The sequence below is a fragment of the Ursus arctos genome, unplaced genomic scaffold (genome assembly GCF_023065955.2).
Source record: "Ursus arctos isolate Adak ecotype North America unplaced genomic scaffold, UrsArc2.0 scaffold_2, whole genome shotgun sequence".
NCBI classification, from domain to species: Eukaryota; Metazoa; Chordata; class Mammalia; order Carnivora; family Ursidae; genus Ursus; species Ursus arctos.
This window is the reverse complement of record NW_026622874.1, coordinates 63,836,637-63,854,559: the sequence shown is the minus strand read 5'-3', so window position 1 is coordinate 63,854,559 and position 17,923 is coordinate 63,836,637. Positions and strand designations below refer to the sequence as shown.

The window sequence follows — 17,923 nt, the reverse complement described above, 5'->3', positions numbered from 1 at the left end:
GTAACCCTGAGAAGAGAATGCCCTTTCTCCTCATCTGCATACAGACGGTCTCATCTGCATACAGACAGGCCTCATCTGCATATGCTCAGTGGGACTCTGAGAGCACATTCCGAAGTGGCCCGCCCGGCCCCTCCCAGCCCAGTGCTGGCATCCCTGTCAAGGGAGGGCCCCTACCCCTCCGGCCCCCGTCTGGGTCTGGGTCTTTCTGCTTCCAAAAGGCAGCCCACCCTCTGCAGCTCCTCTCGCACCTGCTGTGCCCGTACCCTGCCCTTCCTTCCTTCCTGCCCAGCTCCTCCATCCTGTCCCAGTGCCTGCTCCGGCAGCCTCCTTTCCAGGCCAGGGGGCCGCCGGTGTGGGCAGAGGGCTCGCCCCAGTCCCTGGCTGCCTCCCCTATCCCGGACCCCCAACACCCACAGGATAAGGAGGTTGTGAAGACTGATGCTCTGGCTGGTGGGTGGGCAGATCCCCAGCAACTTCCTTCACGCTGACCCCAGGCCCAGACCCTGTCTCCATTCACCCCTCCACCCCAGAGCCGACCCAGGGCTGGGGGGCTGCCGGGGTCCTTGCAAGGCTGGACAGCAGGAAGGGTTCTGAGAGGAGGGCTGGGGACCTTAGAAGCACTGGCCAGGCGTGGGGAGCCCAGGCTAAGTCCTGGGCTCTTAAATAAGCCACACAGAGGTACAAACGGAGTGGCCACTTCCCTCTGGGACGCTGTCCTGGCAGGAGACCCTGGGGCTCCTGGCTACATTGGGGGAGCGGGGTCCACCATGCTGAGGGCCCTGGCTGTAGCTTTTTTCTCTCTGGCGTCCATTTCCTCTGTAAAATGAAGAGCAGGCCTAGACCAGGTGGCTTTAATGTGTCCCTTTTTCCTGGAAATAGGGTCCAAGTGCCTAGCCAGCGTTCTGTGTGCAATTTCAGCAGATGCCAGGGTCCCCTGAGGTTCGTCTTGACCTCAGGCTAGGAGTCCTGGTCTAGGGACCTAAAAATGCTGTGGTCAGTGTTTAGATGGAAGGAGGGCTTGTAGACACATGTGCGTACACGCATACGGAGTATCCCAGGGAGGACACAGGGCCGGGGCTTGCCTTTTGGAGAGGAGGTGGGTGGCTGGGGACGGGGTGGGAAGGAGACATACTTTGCCTTTTGTGCTGTTGGAAGTGCACCATGCTTCCCATCTTAAGGCTTTTTATTTAGAAAGATTCCAGGTTTCAGAATATAGCTCTGTGGGGGGGCTATGGCTAGATGAGAGGAAGAACTTTTTAGAGGGTGATAGAGATCTTAAACGATGCTAGCAGTCTGGACTCCAACACTTTCCAGCAGGAGCTCTGTAGAGTGCGAGGGGCCTATCTTTCGGGGGAGCACGTTGGATACAGATGTGTCACGGGGGAAATGGGGTCAAGAGCACAGTGCCAGTTCCTTCTTACCGCGGGTCCCCTGTCCTCAGGTTCCCACCCGGGTCTTGTTGGGAAGTCCTACCTGCCGTCTAACCTGAATCCCTTCTGCTAAGTATATTCCTCCCTGTCTGTGTCTACTGAGGAAGGACAGAGGAAGCAGGAGTGGGGGCTCTTTCTCTGTGGTCTGTTCAAATGCAGGAGGACATCTGTGAAGAAGGGTCCCTTTGTGGAGGAGACAGAAGGCCACCCAGGGACGCCCGCACAGGCACTCCGGGCAGCAAGCCCAGCCCCTCCCTCTCTCTTGGTCCTTCCAGGGTTACCTCCTCAACTGGGGGCATCTGCCCATTGCTCTGAGTTGGGCCTGGCCAGAGCCCAGGTGGCATTGCCAGGAGCCTTGGGAGAGGTGGAAGGAGCCAAGGTCTTCAGTCCCCACCCCACCCCCACAGGAGGGAGTTGTGTCTTCGTGAGGCTTCCCTCTTCTGCTGCAACGGTGGCCCCCACAGCAAGGGTCTCTCAGGCGGAGCCCTACCCTCCCAACGCCACCCAGGTACATCACGACCACCAGGACTGGTTCAACGTTCAGGAGTCTTTATTAGACACGAGATGGGACCTCCATCTCAGAGGACTGTCAGCTCAGACGACAGAGGAGGGACCGGGATGGGCCAGGTGGACAGCTACAGACACAGAGCATGGGTGGAAAGAAGTCCTCTCCCCAGTGGTTCTGGATGAATGGGCAGCCCAGGCTGGAGCCAGGCCTGGCCACTTCCATCCTGCTCAGAGGCTTCCTGGAACAGCCAGTCAATTGCTAGAGTTTAGCGTCATCCCTGGGTCAATCCAGGAGGGCTTCTCAGAGGGAGCCTACGCCAACTGGGTGAAATAGGTCCTTCTTTTTGGTCTGAAAAGAAGTGTCAAGAGTGAAGAAATTTCTCTTTGGATGGAGACCTTGGCAGGAGGCAGAGGACAGAATTCCAGCGAGAGCGTGCAGCAGCCCTTGGGGCTCTCCTCCACCAGAAAAGCAAGGTGCCGGGAGGCCCCATGACAAAGGGCTGAGTCTAAGCATCTCTTCCAGGAGCTCTACCCAGGGCCATGACAGGACGGGGACCTCAGATCTGCAGCAGGTGAGAGCTGAGGCAGTGGCCAGGGGACTTGGCTGAAGGTGGGGAATGTGCTGCCCTTGGCCAAGGACCAACCTGGGAGGATTCAGGTGACTTCTGCCGCAATTGTAGCCTCATCCCCGGTCCTGTCTTCACCCACAGGGACGGTTTAGCATCCCTGTGGCTTCGCCCCTGAGCACGTGCTGCGAGGCCCCGCCCATCTGCTCCTGCCCCTCAGTCACTCCAAAGCCTGTTAGGAACCTGTCCTGTGGAAGCCACAGGGGAGGGAGGCAGCGTGTGCAGGGGACCCACCAGGCCCCATCTGAAGCCCAGCCCAGCCCAGCTCGCTAGCCCGCAACTCTGGGCAAGTCCCATGTCCTTCGTCGGGCCCCGATTGCCCCTTTGCAAAGTGGGGGACAGTACCAGCCAGTTTCCAGGCCTGTTGGAAGACTGATGGAGAATGTGGCTGAGAGGGGGCTCGCATGGGCAAGCGGGTGCCCAGCCCAGGCAAGCTCCCTCCTTCCTGACGTAGACCGAAGCGGAACCTAGGAACGAAGATCAGCAAGGGCTGCACGGAACTCTGGTACCGGGGCACTACCGTGCGCACGGCGCCCCTCTCACGCCCACAGGACTGGGGGGCCAACAGCGTTGGGAGCCCCTACAGTGCACCCCATCTGACTTCTCCAAGGGCTTTAAAATCTGAAGAGACTCTCCAGAAGAGGAGGGATCTGAGTCACGCCCCGTCGCAGCCCACCTCCGCTCAGACCAGTCGGTCCAGCCTCACCTTCCCCCTGCCCTCAGTTCTCCACCCCATGACCCCAGACCTGGCCTTTACAGGCCGCTAACCTTGACTGGGGGAACTGTGGAGGGGTGGGGATGGCGTCTGCCCCACCTCTCACACTAGTAGCTCCCCAAAGATAAGGACACCCAAAGATAAGATCTCCCTCAAACCCAGGTTCCTTGAGGCCCTGACTTCCCTTGGCCCTTGTCCTGCCCTAGCTCCCAGAGGCCCTGAGGTGAGCCGGCCTCTCCTTAGCACCCCAGCTGAGTCTGCATCCCACCCTCTCCCTCCATGGCTCACTGTTGGCATTCCTGTGCTCAGATCCTCAGCCACCCTGGGAGCCCCACGAGCCCCAGGCTGGCTGGCTTTGGGGGACAACGGAAGGGAAGGTGTGTGTCGAGGCCTGGGGAGGGGTAGTGGGTGAAGCTCAGAGCAGCACCCCCCACCCCGTGGGGGAGGAGGAGTCCAGATGGAGCCGCCGGACCGCCTGCTCCGCCCTCCCAGCCCAGACACAGATAGCCAGCATCTCCTAGCAACCGTCCAGTAGCAGGGGGCTGGGAAGGGGGGCGGGGAAACAATGATGTCGTAAATCATCCCCAGCCCCTCCCTGCCAGCCTACCCTGCCTCAGTGGAGAATGGCCTCCTTTCTCTCTCCACCTGCCCCTCATTCAAGATTCCCCCAGCAAAGCTGGCCCCTGCTCAGTGTCCCTTCGGGATGCCCCTCTGGGTCAAGGTGACCATTCTCTGCTTTCTGCTTGAGCTCCAAAGGGAGGGGGTCCTCACCATCTCAGCATCTCTCAGGGACCCTGTCAGAACCTCCCTGAATGGCGGGAGCAGGGAGACTGCCTTCCTAGGGGACACCCCCCCACACACCCCCTGCCAACACTGAGGGCCTGGGAGACCATCACATTCCAGTGGCCTCTGGCTCTTGCTTCTCTCTTTGGGTAGGGATGGGGGCAAGGAAGGGGAATTTCAAAGCATTTCGTGACACTGAGTCCCCTTGTCTAAACAAGATTTTATCTTTATTATTATTATAAGTAGGCTCCCCACCCAACATGGGGCTTGAACTCATGACCCTGAGATCGAGAGTCCCACACTCTACTGACTGAGCCAGCTGGGCGCCCCTCTAAACAGATCTTAGACTTGGGTCCCCAAGTCTCGAAGGGGCACTGGGACGTCAGCAAGCTGGCCAAGTCTGTTTCCCTGTGCCAACAGCTGGAGTCCAGGAAGCCCAATGAAGTGACCGTAGCCACGTGCCAGTTTGCTCCTTACCTCTCAAAGTAGCACGTCAAGCCACAGGCCGAAGAACGGGGCTTCAGTACAGACCAGGGTTAGACACGGGCCAGGACTTCCCGAGAAAGGAATGTGGGATCATGGAATTTCCTGGTTGGAAAGAGGAAAAGCCTGTCACAGAAATAAGAAACTGGGTGGGAACCGTTTGCGCTGATCACGTGAGTGGTTGCTCGGCCATATTAAGTAACACACAGGGAGTATTCTGCACAGAGCCTGACATACGGTTGGCTTCCATCTTGGCTATTTTTAAAAAATCATGTTAATCTTAATTTTCATGGGATGGCAGGAGGAAGGGATCAATCCCTGGAGACCTACCTCCCATCCTCCGGGAACCCCACGGGAAGATCCGGATAGGAGGTAGTGCCCGGAGTACAAGATGGCAGCCAATTGCTATGGCAACCACAGCAGAAGGAGTCTGGTTGATTGGGGGGGCAGCGCTGGAAAGCCAGCTGGTGCCAGATGGACAGAGCCGGCAGAAGGTAGCCCTGGCCGGGTGAGGCTCGTGCCCCGGTGCCCAGGGCTCTCCCTCCATATGCCAGCCTCAGCCTGGCCCTTCCCCGCAGGCCCACGGGCTGTACCACTATCTGTGGGCGATGATGCCCAAACCACTCCCCCTCCCAGCTCTTGCTTGTACAACAAGGAATGGCCGCTTACAGACAAAAGACCCTGCTGCTCAGAGGCTCTCTGGCCGGTGGGCTGAGGGATCTAGAGAAGTGTGAATGGAGCTCCCTCCCAACAACGCTGAGGAGCGTCACATTGGGGACGGGCGGGAGTCTGCACAGCGGGCTTGGTGGCATCATCTGTAGACGCCACCGAGGGCCCCAGTGTCCCGCGAGCGTGCCCACGGAGAGCCCTAGGGTGGGGCCGCAGGGCTAGGGCGATGTGGGGGAGCTTCAGCCCGGCACCCCCAGGACTGCTGGACAGTGTTTACACGGGGCCAGCGGGAAGGACAAAAGAAGCCACGGTCATGGAGTCCACCGTCCAGGTGTGAAAGATGTTCGGTGGCCGGAGACCACGAGAGCTGCAGCCACACTTCTCAGACAGGTCTCCATCACGGATCGCACCCAGTGCCTCACCCTCTGCCCCAGCGATCACGCCCTCGCTTCTGAGCCATGGAAGCCTTCCCTGACCATTCCCACCTACCTGCAACAGCCCTTCTAACCCTATGTCCCTTTTAGAATTAGCACTGGACATCTGCGTACGGCCTTACAAAACACCCTCGTTCACACGGACCCATCTGATCCCTCAGGACAACCGTGGAAGGAAGTTAGGATCCGAAGACATTAAGTGACTTGCCTAAGGTCACCTAGCTGGTAAGAGAGGGAAGCCAGGGTTTGCATCCTGACCAGCCCGTCCGATTCCAGGGTCAACAACCGAAACCTCCTTCTGTTGTCCGTCCTATGGATGGAGCCCTTCTACCAAATCTGTGGGCAAGCCTTGAGCTGACATCCTGCCTGCTGTCAGCACCTCAAACCCAAACATTAATTAGAAGGAACGGTGTGCACAGGGACGCGTGGGTGGTGGGAAGGTCTGTCCACCCTACTGGTCAGCAGTAAGTGACACGAAGACCAGGCAAGGAGAGAAACTTCTCCTGGAGGGTCTCAGGCAGACTTGGGACTCTCTTCTTTCCTCCCTCCCCATGCAGCCCTCCCTGGGGGAGGTGGGGAGGCCCTGTGCAGGAGCTGGGAAGCACCACGGAAGGGGAGCTATGGCTTGGGGAAAGGGGGCTGGAGGGGCCTGGCAGGATGGGGAGTTACAGCGGGAAGAAGGCCAGCAGCAGGGCCTTGGTGCAGGGGGCCTGTGGGGCCTGATGGGATCATGGAGAGGAGCCTGTCCTGAGCCTGTCACCATGAGAGCCTGGCCAGATCTCAGCTTCTCCATTTCCTTCCCGGGTCTGATTAAAGCTGGAGGCTACCCCTCAGCCCTCCCCTCCTCCAACCCCCTTCTACCCGCCCCCCGGGTTAGAGCTAAGCCCCCTCACCTGACAGAGCCACTTCCATGGCCACTCACAGAGAAGCCTTTGTGCAGAGGCTGGGCCTGGGGGAGGGGCAGGTGCGGCACCCCCACTCCCCTCCCCACCCCAGTGGCCAGCAGCAGTGCCTCACCTCCTCGGCTGCCTCTCCAGCCTCCCTTAGCCATTGTCCAGGAGGGATCCCCTCAGAGCCCTGGCCCACCCCCACTGCCCACCCTGTCCCTCACCTCTTCTTCCAGGGACTTTCCAGGACCCAGTGCCCTCTCTGCTCTTCACTCCAGTCCCCAGCTGCCCGTCTTCCTTGCTGACCCCGGGGCACCAGTGCTGGGCACCAGCCCTGGCTTCTCCACCTCTCCTCCCAGAGAGCTCCCACAAGCCTACCCATGTGCAAGAGGGCATGCGAGCGGACAGTGGGGTGAGGCTGGGGGGAGAGGCGGCGACCCTTCCTCAGGTGGCTCCCAGGCCTTAAACATGTTTCTTCATCTGCAGAACTAACCAGAAGCCTATGAAACGTCCAGCTGGGCCCTGGGCTGAGTGGGCAGCCGGATGCAGTGTCCTGGTCCTTCCCGGGAGTGGTCATGTGCTGCCCCCACATCCGTATCCCGCTCCCAGCATCTCTGAGGCTGTCAGCTAACTCCCCAGTGCCCCGTCACATCCAGCCTCCCTGGTGGGGCCCATGTCCCATCTCCTCCTGGCCCAGAGTTCCCCTAATGGACAGTCCCATCCCCTGCATCCACTCTCCACCACCCACATCCTCAGAACTTGGACTTGATGACACTCTGTTTACCTTTTATCACCTTCACCCCTCTGTCTTACCACCTCTCCTCTGGCCCCTCCAGGAGGCCCTCCCTAACTGCCCTTCCCCGCACCCCTGCAGCACCCGGCCCAGGTGATTCCCCCTGTCCTGTGATTCTTGGGTGTCTGCCCTCCCTGCGGGACCGCTAGCTCCTCAGAGCAGGCCTGGATCCCACCTTCATCTTTGGCACGGCCCCTGGCACATGGAGACAGGGCGAAGGAAAGGAAGGTGTGGGTGGAGGGGCGCTACAAAGGGGGGAGATGGTCCTGATGTGAGTGGTGTGGAGGGGGAGGGCCTGCTCCCGACAGGACCTGAGGGCCTAGGAGTTTGGTGGAGACAGGGTGGCAGGAGCCCGGCCAAGCCAGAAGCAGGGCTGAGCCAGTGAACGTCTGGACCCTGGACAGCATCTGGGGAGCGGCCACCTTGCAAGTTTTGGGGGAGGTCAGCTTATGCGTCACTATGGAAGCTGAAAGCATGGGAGCCCTCCCGGCTCTCCTTGCAGCTCGGGCCTGGGCGTCCACAGTGCAGGTGCACCCCTCCAGCCTCTGCCTCAGGAGCTAAGGACAGGAGCGCAGAGAGTAGGTAGGGGATGGATCTGGAGTTCAGAGAGCCCACAACCAGTGAAGTGGGCAAGCGTCTAGAGCCCCACGATGGCTGAGGCTGACGTGAGACACTAGCAGGGCTGCAGAACCCTGGGGAGCACTCATGAATGGGGACCTGGCCAACCTGGGCTGAGGACCGAATAAGCAGAAGCCAGAACACATAAGCAAGGGTGTAACAGGAGAGCCAAAGGCCACGGGAGCAGGCAGGACGATGCCAGTAGGAAATGCTCTGCAGGGGTCGCCCCGCTGAGCAGGGGGCCCCAGGGACGGGTGGGCCAGTGGAGGCGCTGTGGATGTCCATCGGGGGTGGGGGGTGGGTGGGCAGCTTCAGCAGAGTCTCGAAGATAGAAGCCAGACTGCTGGGCTGGGCAGAGAAGACTCGAAGCTCAAGTACACAGTAGCCCTTGAAGGCCCCAGAGAGATCCTCCAACTGGCAGGTGGTCCTGCCTACCCACCACTTACCCTCTCCTTCCTCCTGCTGAGATGCCCAGTTCTGACCCCTCCAGGATTTGTACATCAGATCCTCGGCCAGGTCCTCTGACCACCGGCGCTCACCAGGGGTCTGGAAGGAAATGGGAGCCCTCTCTACCAGCCCTGCTCCTATGCCAGGCTCCCACTCCTCTGGGGCAGCCATGCCCCATCCCTCCCACCTTCCCTCTCTCCCGTCCTCTCTTCCCAATTCCACAAGCAGGAAGACTTGACCACGTTCCGGTCGGCCACCAAGGGCTTCCTGTGGCCTCACCCCGTCCCCCCGCCATGTCCATCCACCTGTCAGAGGTGGCCATCTTAGGGGCACCAGCTGCCTAAGATGGCAGCCTCCCTCTCCTCTGCTTCCGTTCCCACAGCATTGCCTCCTACCCCTGTCTCTCTCTTTCTGAAGCCTGAGCCCAACAAGGTGGGGGGCCAGGCTGGGGAGCCAAGGCCGGAGGAAGCAAGACAAAAAAGGACAGAAAAGCCGGCCCCTTGGCATCTCTCTTTGGCATCTGAGTCCAGCTCAGGGAGGGACAGCAGAAGGGAAGAAAGAAAGTAGTGTGAGTTTTTATTTCTGTCCTCTTCCTGCCACCTCCCCCCCACACACACTTTGATGAAAACAAAATCTCTCCCCTTTTCTCTCTTCTCCAACCCCCTCCCCTTTTTTCCTGGCTCCAACCATGAGCCTCCTGGAATGCAAATGAGTTGTATTATGCAAATGTATGCAAATCAGGCTTAACGAGCGGAAGGAGGGGGCAGAATGCCTAATGAGTAATGGCGGAGGGTGCAGATGGAGGGGGGCAGAAATGACCCCCTCCTCTTCTCCTGTTCCCACAGCCTGGAGGCTAGCTGGGGGTGGCAGGGTGTCCCTCACTTCTGGGAAAGACTAGAAGGTCAAGGCCTCTGTCACTTGAGCTGAGAAGGCCCAGGGTGGCCTGGGCTGTAGGTCAGGGACAGGAGAGCTTGAGGGCAGAGAGGGTTAAGTACAAGGGACTCCTGCTCACTCACACAACCTTCCCAGAGTCTCTGGATGCACCAGCCTCTGCCTGGACAGCTCGGCTCCAGTGCTGAGAAGAGGGTGAAGCTCATGCATGCCGAGGCTTGTGCATCAGAAAGGAGGATTCCCAAGGGAAGATTCCCAACCAGACCCAGGTTCTTCCTGGGGGTGGGGGTGAAAGCTGTCTCTCTTTGTGCTTAGGAAGGTGGGGGTTGGGGCAGTTGCCATGGCAACGTAGCATGGAACACCCACCTCCCCAACATCCAGCCCCAGAGGACCTAAGAGTTGGGGGGGATAATAGATTGACACCCCCTGATGCCCCCACCACCTGGCACTGCCAGCCGGAGATGGCGGCATCACATCCGAGAGAGAATGGCCCCTTTGTTTCTGGGCTCCCGGTGTTGGAGAAGCAGGCCTGGGCACACAGAAGGGCCTTTCCCAGGCCCTGTTCCAGTTTGCGTGACTCTTGCTGGCCTCTGGAGACTCCTCGTGGCCATCCGCTGGCCTCTGTGCCCTGGCAGATGGCTGCCCCCTTGCCTTTTCTCCCATGGGCTTGCCAGCTACTGCTCGGTATGCTTTCCCCTGAGCTTCTGTCTGAGACCTTCCCTCCACACCTCTGCGGACAGACAGAGAAGCTGGTCCCACCTCCTCCTGGCTTGTGTGGACCCCTCGCATGTCCACACATACATTCTGGCCTTTTTTGTGCAAGAACAACCTGTGAACCCTCTCTACAAGCATTAGGCCTGCTCCTCCCAGGCAGGGAGGCCCCCACAGGATACATCAGACACGGTGGGCAGGCCAGCCTGGAGTTAGAAGGCTGCAGCTCGGCATCTCCACTACTCAGCGGAGTGACCTTGGACATAACTCTTCCACTCCTGGGAATCTGTAAAATGAGGGATAGAGGGCGGAGGCTCATTCTAGCTCTGCCTGATCTCACAAGAGCTTCGGTTCAATCCTTCCTGAAATCTAACTCTCGTCCTCCCTGCTGCGGCCGCAGCCCCTCACTCAGACTCCCCAAAGAGGACAAACACAGTTTCCTGAAGATGGAATGCCAACTGCCCTCAGCCTTTTCCTCTTCCTGAGACTCCACAGCTGCCTGCAAACAATTCCCACAGATTACGCGATCTAGAGACAGATAGAAGGCCCCCCCCACCCCTCTGCTTACTCACCGCCCGGGAGCTGTCCGTGGTGCTGGACGCGCGGCTCTGGCTCACGCGTGGGGGAACGAGGGCGGGAGGGTGTTGGAGCACCCTCCCGCCCCAGGTGAGAAGCTGAAGGAAGAGAAGAAGCAGAAACATTTGGAACCTTGTAAGTAAAGTGGCAGATCTCCCTGAAGAAAGTGTCTCCTCTCTGAAGATATCCAAATCGCAAATCCGACTTCCGGGGGACAGGGGGAGAGCCCAAGAGCCAGTGCAACTCTGAACCCCACACCTCTCCATCCCTAAGGACATAAGAGTCCTAGGTTAGCTCAGTCTTCATCTGGATCCTATCTGGAAATCCGCAGGGAAACAGGGTCACAGTTCCTGCCCCTGGAAAAGAGCTCAGGTTGAGGTAGTTGACGGGGTGGAGACCTCTAAGTTCCACCCTAAATTCTATGGTTCTCACAAGGAATTTAGTGACAATGATGAGAGGTACACAGGGGCAGATACACACCCACCTGACAGTATTACAGACTTGGAGAGCTGGAGAGGAGAGGTAGGGAAGACAGGAAAGGGCATGGTGCGTGCCTGGGTGCATGCGTGCCTGTGTGTCTGTCGCGCAGGCAGAGAAGTAAGCCTGCCTCAGTGCTTCTTAACCCTAGCTGCACATTAGAAATACCCAGAGAACTTTTAAATGATGCTGATACCTAGGCCTCATCCAGATACTCTGATTTCATTGGTCTGGAACTAGACCCAAACATCGTATTTTTTTTAAAGCTCCCCAGGTGATTAAAGTGCATAACCAAGTCGAGAATCACTGGTCTGGAAGAAAGCACCTAAGAAAAAGTACAGAGGTTAAGCCTGATCAGCTGGAGGAAGAGGCAAAGCTAGGGCCCCGAAGAAGTGGGGAATCAATAGGGAAGAGAAGGACAAGCATCTAACTTCCCTCTCCTGGGAACTCCTGGTGGCCCCGGGCCTGATCTGGATAGGAGACTGACTCAGGTGTTGGGCTTGTCTCTTCTGTGCTGTGGAAGCTCAAACTATCTCAATGACATCAGCAATGAGATGAACTGTCTCCCCACCTCAGTTTCTTGTGCAGAGACAGGGCATGGGTGCAGTGATCCTGAGGGCATGCTGCTCCCCTTCACCCAGAAGGTCCCCAGGGAGGCAGCTGTAGAAGGTAAACAGCAACAATGGTCTCTTTCAGTGTCCAGATTCCTACCCTTCAGTCCAATTAGCAGACACGGCAAACAGCAATTCAGCTGCCTTCAGCCGCTGTCATAACAAACTCAGAGCAGCCTTAATGGGGGGATTAGGGCAGGAGGAGGGGGGTGTCACTCGGAGCCTTGGGAGAGCTTGGGTGGCAAGGAAGGGTTCCCCTTTCCTCTCACCCCTCTCCTATCTAAATATGCACCTACACACATTTACCTTTCATAATCCTGCTTCTCATTTTCCTCAAAGCTCTGAGAAATGTTTTCATGGTTTTGTCTACTCCTTCCCTCCAGTGATGTTAAAGCATTAACCTAAATGGGTTTTTCTCCTAGGGAAGTTGGCACACCCTGCCTCTGGATGAGATCGTGCCATAACCCCCCGAGATCTCGGAGGTCTCAATAGCAAAGGAAAGAAGGTGGAAAGGTCAATCTGTGCCCAGAGCATTAGGGTGGGAATGAGGTGAAGAAATAAGCATCAGAATATTGCAGCTCCCAAACCTTGAGAAGGGCAGACTTCAAGCAGAACTTCCAGACCCAGAAAAAGGTAGAGGGGGCTGTGCTTCTCCGGTGGGTTACTAACCTGGGGAATTGATTTGGCAGTCAGGGAGGTGGGAGATCAGGAGGCAAGAAGAGAGAAAACATTTCTTCTTGAAGTCTCTCAGTGCCGAAGAAAACTCTGCACGCTGACAGGCAGGTCTCCGTTTGGTTTGTTAATTATACCTACTGCCTAAGGGGTCTTTTACCTATATAAACTGTGTTTTTAGTAATTCTATAAACTTAATGGAATAAGCTTGGAATCACCATCTACCCATGCCATATTTCTCTACCTACGTAAGTCACTTTACCAATCATAAGTATTCTACCAATAGGTGATAACATCTGTTAAGAAGAGAAAACACGATGGCCCTACTGCCCCATGGACTCCAGGCTCTTCCCTGAGCAGGCCTTTCCCCACAGCCTTCAGACACTGCCTATCCAGGTCCCCAGCAGTCCCTCCTCCACTGCAAAGCTGGAAAAGAAGACTTCCTCAAGTTTAAATGTGTTGAGGTCCTCAGTCATGAGCGTATCAAAGAGCTGTCCTTTTTTGCATTCTGAGATCAATCATATGCTTTCAGATCCAAACTGTAGCCGGAGAATGACTCTTTGCCCATAGATATCGTAACATATTACAAGATCTTTTACATAGAATTCTTTGTTTGCTCCATGTAACAATCCCAAGGGCACACATTCTTCCCCTTCCTTATGTAACATCCTGCTGAGGCTCAGAGATGTTGCAGTTGATAAGTGACAGCCCAAGCACAGACCTTGGTCCAGTCACATATGCTCTTTCCATTTCAGTCCCTCCCCAGGCTTGCTGACGGTGATGGTGCTTAGGACTGGGGAAACCTTTCAATGCCCCGAGTTGTGGAAAATCTGACCCAGGGTGAGGGTGTGAGTGATAATCAAAACTTGAGTTAGAAATTTAGGAGAAAATTGCCTTTAAATTCCTAGACTCAGAATTCAATAGGAAGGCATTGGAATGAGGGCAAGGGAGGAAAATGAGTGAAGAAACCCACTTAGAACTGGTTCCCAGTAGGAATGGGTGGATGTCCCAAGATCTGAAGAATAAAACTAAAAACTCGTGAACACCGAAGTGTGATGGTACCAAGCAAGAAATTCACTAACTGGTAACTGGTGAGGCCGTTGTGAGCCCCTTTCGAGCCAGCCTCCTCGCACCCCCATCCCATTAGTTTTCCTAGTGGGCTCAGCTGGAGGGGTGTCATGTGGCACAGAAGTTGGGGGAGGCGGGCAGCAGGACTCCGTGATATCACTGTGACGTCTGCGTTTGGTAAACCCTCCCAAACCCCAGAGTGTCTGTTTGTTTAGTGGATTTATACTTATGCATAGTCAGGCATCTCTGATCAGACAGCCAAGCCTCCTGCCCACCGTGGATCGATCACACACACACCCAGCGTCATGCCAGGTCACTCAGTGTCTCCCTCATGAGCAGACACAGACAGCTCCCAGCACAGTCTCCCATCATTCTCCTGACAGCCCTGCCCACACACCCACGCGCACGCCGCGTGTACCCAGAAGGCAGCACACGCTCCCCCAGCACGTCCCTCCAGGCCTCCACCTCCTCTCCCCGGAGGGGGTGCTTGTTCCGGAGGGTGTAAGCCCTCCACCCACCCGCTCCCTCCGGCCCTCTAGTCTCCTTTAGAGACCCAGTGGTCAGATGTGCTCATGGGGCCCCAGGATAACAATATAAACCCACCGTGGTTAAAATATAAGCTCTAAATCTTATGTGGATGAGTCTCGGCAGCTCCCAAACATGCACTTCCAGCCAGCTGCAGGAGGAAGACTTAAAAAAAAAAAAAAAAAAAAAAGGGAGGGGGGCGCCTGGGTGGTTCAGTGGGTTAAGCCTCTGCCTTTGGCTCAGGTCATGATCCCAGGGTCCTGGGGTCGAGCCCCACATTGGCCCCCCTGCTCAGTGGGAGGCCTGCTTCTCCCTCTCCTGCTCCCCCTGCCTATGCTCTCTCTCTTTCTGACAAATAAATAAAATATTTAAAGAAAAAAAAAGCCTGTCTTTCTTGGTGCTTCTCCTGCTGGGATCACAACCAGGCCTGCGGCTCTCTTCTCACCTCTCCTGGGCCTTCCCTTTCCCCTGATGCTCCCTTCCCTCCCTCTCACTCATCCCTCACCCCCACCTTCTCTCTAGTCCTGCCCTGGGGGTTGAGACTATCCAGTGACATTAGCTTCGCACTGGGGTCTGTGGTTCCTCGTCTGTAAAATGGGGTTAATAGCAGCCACCTCTCAGTGTCGGAGCATCAGAGAGAGGCATGTAGACAGAGGCTGTTACCAGGAGGTACGGTGTGGTGTTAGGGATTCTTAGTCCTTGCCCAAACCTGCTCCCTTTCTCCCTAATCCTGCCTCCACTGCCTCCCTCCAAAAATACCAAATTCCAAACAGCTGAAAAAAGTGAGAGGCGGCTAATCTCTCCTTCCTCCAAACCTCTGAAGGGAGGAAACGTGTGTGCTCTAGGCTCTCTGAAGCCTGAGTATTTTAGTTTAGATTCCCCAATATTTCTCCCACATAATATATAATTGAATCATAATCTCCTAGCTATAAAAATCGGTTCCTGGAGTAAACTGTAAATGTAGGGTGCCTGGGTGGCTCAGTCGTTAAGCGTCTGCTTTCCGCTCAGGTCAGATCCCAGGGTCCTGGGATGAAGTCCCTTGTTGGGCTCCCTGCTCTGCGGGAAGCCTGCTTCTCCCCCCCCCCTTGTGTTTCCTCTCTTGCTCTCTCTCTGTGTCAAATAAATAACAATCTTTAAAAAAAAAAAAAAGGAAACTGTAAATTTACGCAGGGAACCGGAGTCTATACAAGGTCATTTTGTCCAGTTTTCCTGCCCTCTTCTTCTCCCCACACTCTGGGTGCCAGGTGGTGGGGGACGGAACGGGGAGAGGGAGTAAATGCAGTGGGGCTGCTTCTAGCTTTGCTACGTTTACTTGTATTCTACCAAGTGACTCTGGCCTGTCCTCCTCTCAACTGCACTGAAACACTTTTGCTTAAAATATTTAGGTCAGGCCAGATAAATGGATTCTTTTAAGAAAGGCCCTGATTAATCTAATTCTTTGCTTTCTCTGGGCAGCATAAATGCTAAGCTACAAATTCCTTTGTGTTTGAGCTCCTTGAGGCCATTTGCTCCTGGAGATGATTTCTCAGAGAGTGTGGATGGGATAGGAAGGGACGGTGTCTTGAAAGACCCCAACTCAACCCATTTGGTCAGTGAAGACAAAGCTGGCATGAGAAGCTCTTCAGGACCCCAGACCCAGGTCCTGGATCAGAAAGAGTGAAATGGAACAAGGGAGCTGAGAAACAGTTTGCAGGCCCCTGCCCCAGAACCCAGCTGGTGCCTCCAGGTCTACCCCTACTTGTCTCCACTCTGCCATTCTCAGCTGCCAGCCCAGCTGGGTAGACCTACAAGGCTTCAGGGAGCGGAGGAAAGCAAAAACCCCTGGTGGGGTCTTTGCGCTTTCCTTTTCTCCTCCAGAGAAGGTCTGGGGAGGGGTCTCCCCAAAGCCTCCCTCCCCAGCAAGAGCTGTTTAGAGCCTGCGGGAAGCTGTTCATCAGCGCCCACGGGAGACGCCTGGACCGGGAGCCCTAGGCACTGTCCCAAATAACCTGCAACTAGCTTCCAACGGATCTCTGCCTCGGAGCACTTCCCCCGCAGTGGCCCACTCCGCGTTCTGCCCGGAAAAGCCCCGTCCTGAGGAGGAACCACCCTGCCCTTTTCTCGCCTCCTCCAAGCTCATGGGGAGCATCTGGCCTCCCTCAAGCTCATCGGGAGCACCTGGCTAACGTGAGCCGGGGCGGCGCCTCCTACCTGTGCGGACCCAGGCTGGGGTTCGGTCTTGAGGCCCGCGGGCCACCGGCATCTCCTCTAGCCGGCACGGCCTAGGGGTCCTCGCGCCCCCAGACCCTCGTGTGGGCTTCCCCCGCCCGCTCAAGCGGCCAGCTTTCCCGGGGCCCTTTGCGCAGTGTATGGGGTTATTTTTACTTTCGGTTATCTAGCTTTATGAAGACTCCACACCACTCATACAGCTAGATAACCAAAGATAACAACCAACCCCGCCTCCTGGCTGCTGCCGCCGCCTCTTCCACGCAGCCTCCCGGCCGCCGCCGCCGCCCCCGGCCGCCCGCGGGTGGAGATGGGAGAGGGCGCAGGGGTGGAGATGGGAGAGGGCACAGGGGTGGAGGTGGGGGCGGAGAGAGAAACGGAGTCCAAGACGGAAAGGGACCCCGAGCACAGGACACAGACACCACAGAGACCAAAAAGGGCGTGGGAAGGACGCGAAGAACGCGAAGGCCGGCGGCGTCGAGGTCCAGGGATCGCCCCCGGGCCCCAGAAGCTTCGAGCGCCTCGTTTCCCGCTCCCAGCCGAGCCAGAAGCGGGAGTTTCGCGGGTCCTTCCGCAGGAAGAGGGACTCGCGGGCTTTTCGCGCCACCCGGGACGACCGCAGGGACCGCAGCGGAGGCCTCGGCAGCCCCACGGGGTCCCCACCGCCCTCCTTTGCAAGCTGCAGGGCGCGCCCAACAGCCCAAGCCTCTGCGTGGGAGCCGCGGGGACCCCCTGCTCGCAAAGGGCTGGAACGAGGGCGCTGACTAAAGCCGGGGGCACGCAGCGAATCGTGGGGGAAACCCCCGGCAGCGTCCTGGCAGGGAACAGGAAATCCCGGCAACCCGGAGGGAGGCAAGCCGGTGCGGGGTGGACGCCCCCGGGGCCTCCCCGGCGCGTCTCGGGGAGAGAAGGAAAGGGCAAAGACCCCACCCGGGAGGGGTTCTCGGAAACACCCCCCCCCCCACGAGATGGGGCAGGAGGTGCAGGTGAGCCGAGTCCCCGGCCCCGCGGGACCCCTAGAGAAACGGCTTTGTACAAAGAGGTCCACAAAGCACCCAAGGCTGTGAAAATGGCCGGGGGTCCGAGGCGAGAGGGGCCCTAGCGTTTGGCGGGGATTCCGATCCGGAACGGGAATCGTCACGGAGGTCCCGGCAGCCGGGAGGAGGGTGTGGGTCTCGCCCGGCCCCTCGGGGCGGACGCGCAGGCACCTGGACGCCGAGGAGCTCGCCCACCTGCTGCCCCGAGCCGGCCAGGCCACTTACATCGAGCCCAGGGCGCGCATCGTGCTCTCCCGCGCGGTCCTCCCGGCGCGCTCCCGCCACGGAGAGCCGTGGCCCCGGGTCCGGGGTGCCAATGCTCAGCTGGCGCCGGGGTGGAGGCGCCCGCCGGATCTCAGCCTCAGCAGAGCCGAGGCGAGCAGGGCCGAGCGGGCCTCGCCTCCCCAGCTCCCGCCTCCGCCGCGGCCGCTGCTCTGGCCCGGGCGCGCTCCGGCTCCGGACTTTTCATTCATCCTTTCACGCTCCCTCCCCAGGCCAGTCTCCGATTGGCTCCGCCAAGTCTGACGTCACCGCCTCGTCTCCCAGCCGGCCCCGCCCCTCTCCTTCCAGGGAAGAGCTGGAGCGCGCAATTGGGGCGCTCCTCCCCCCCAGGAGCGGGGTGGGGGAGGAACTACTACCTCGGTGTGCTGACCCCCAGCCTCTCGCTGCCTCGCCCACCCCGAGGCCCGCCTGCCATCTCCCACCATTGTCATTTGTGGCTTTGATCTCCATCCTCACTCTTTTTGTTGGCCCTACAT

General features: G+C 57.8%; 1 non-coding gene across 1 annotated transcript; it reads right to left on the bottom strand.

Annotated features, from left to right (window-relative positions):
- Nucleotides 1–4,313: 4,313 nt before the first annotated feature.
- TRNAE-CUC (transfer RNA glutamic acid (anticodon CUC)) lies at nucleotides 4,314–4,386 on the bottom strand. The gene has a single exon. It is a non-coding gene; the product is annotated as a tRNA-Glu (tRNA).
- Between the last annotated feature and the right edge of the window lie 13,537 nt (nucleotides 4,387–17,923).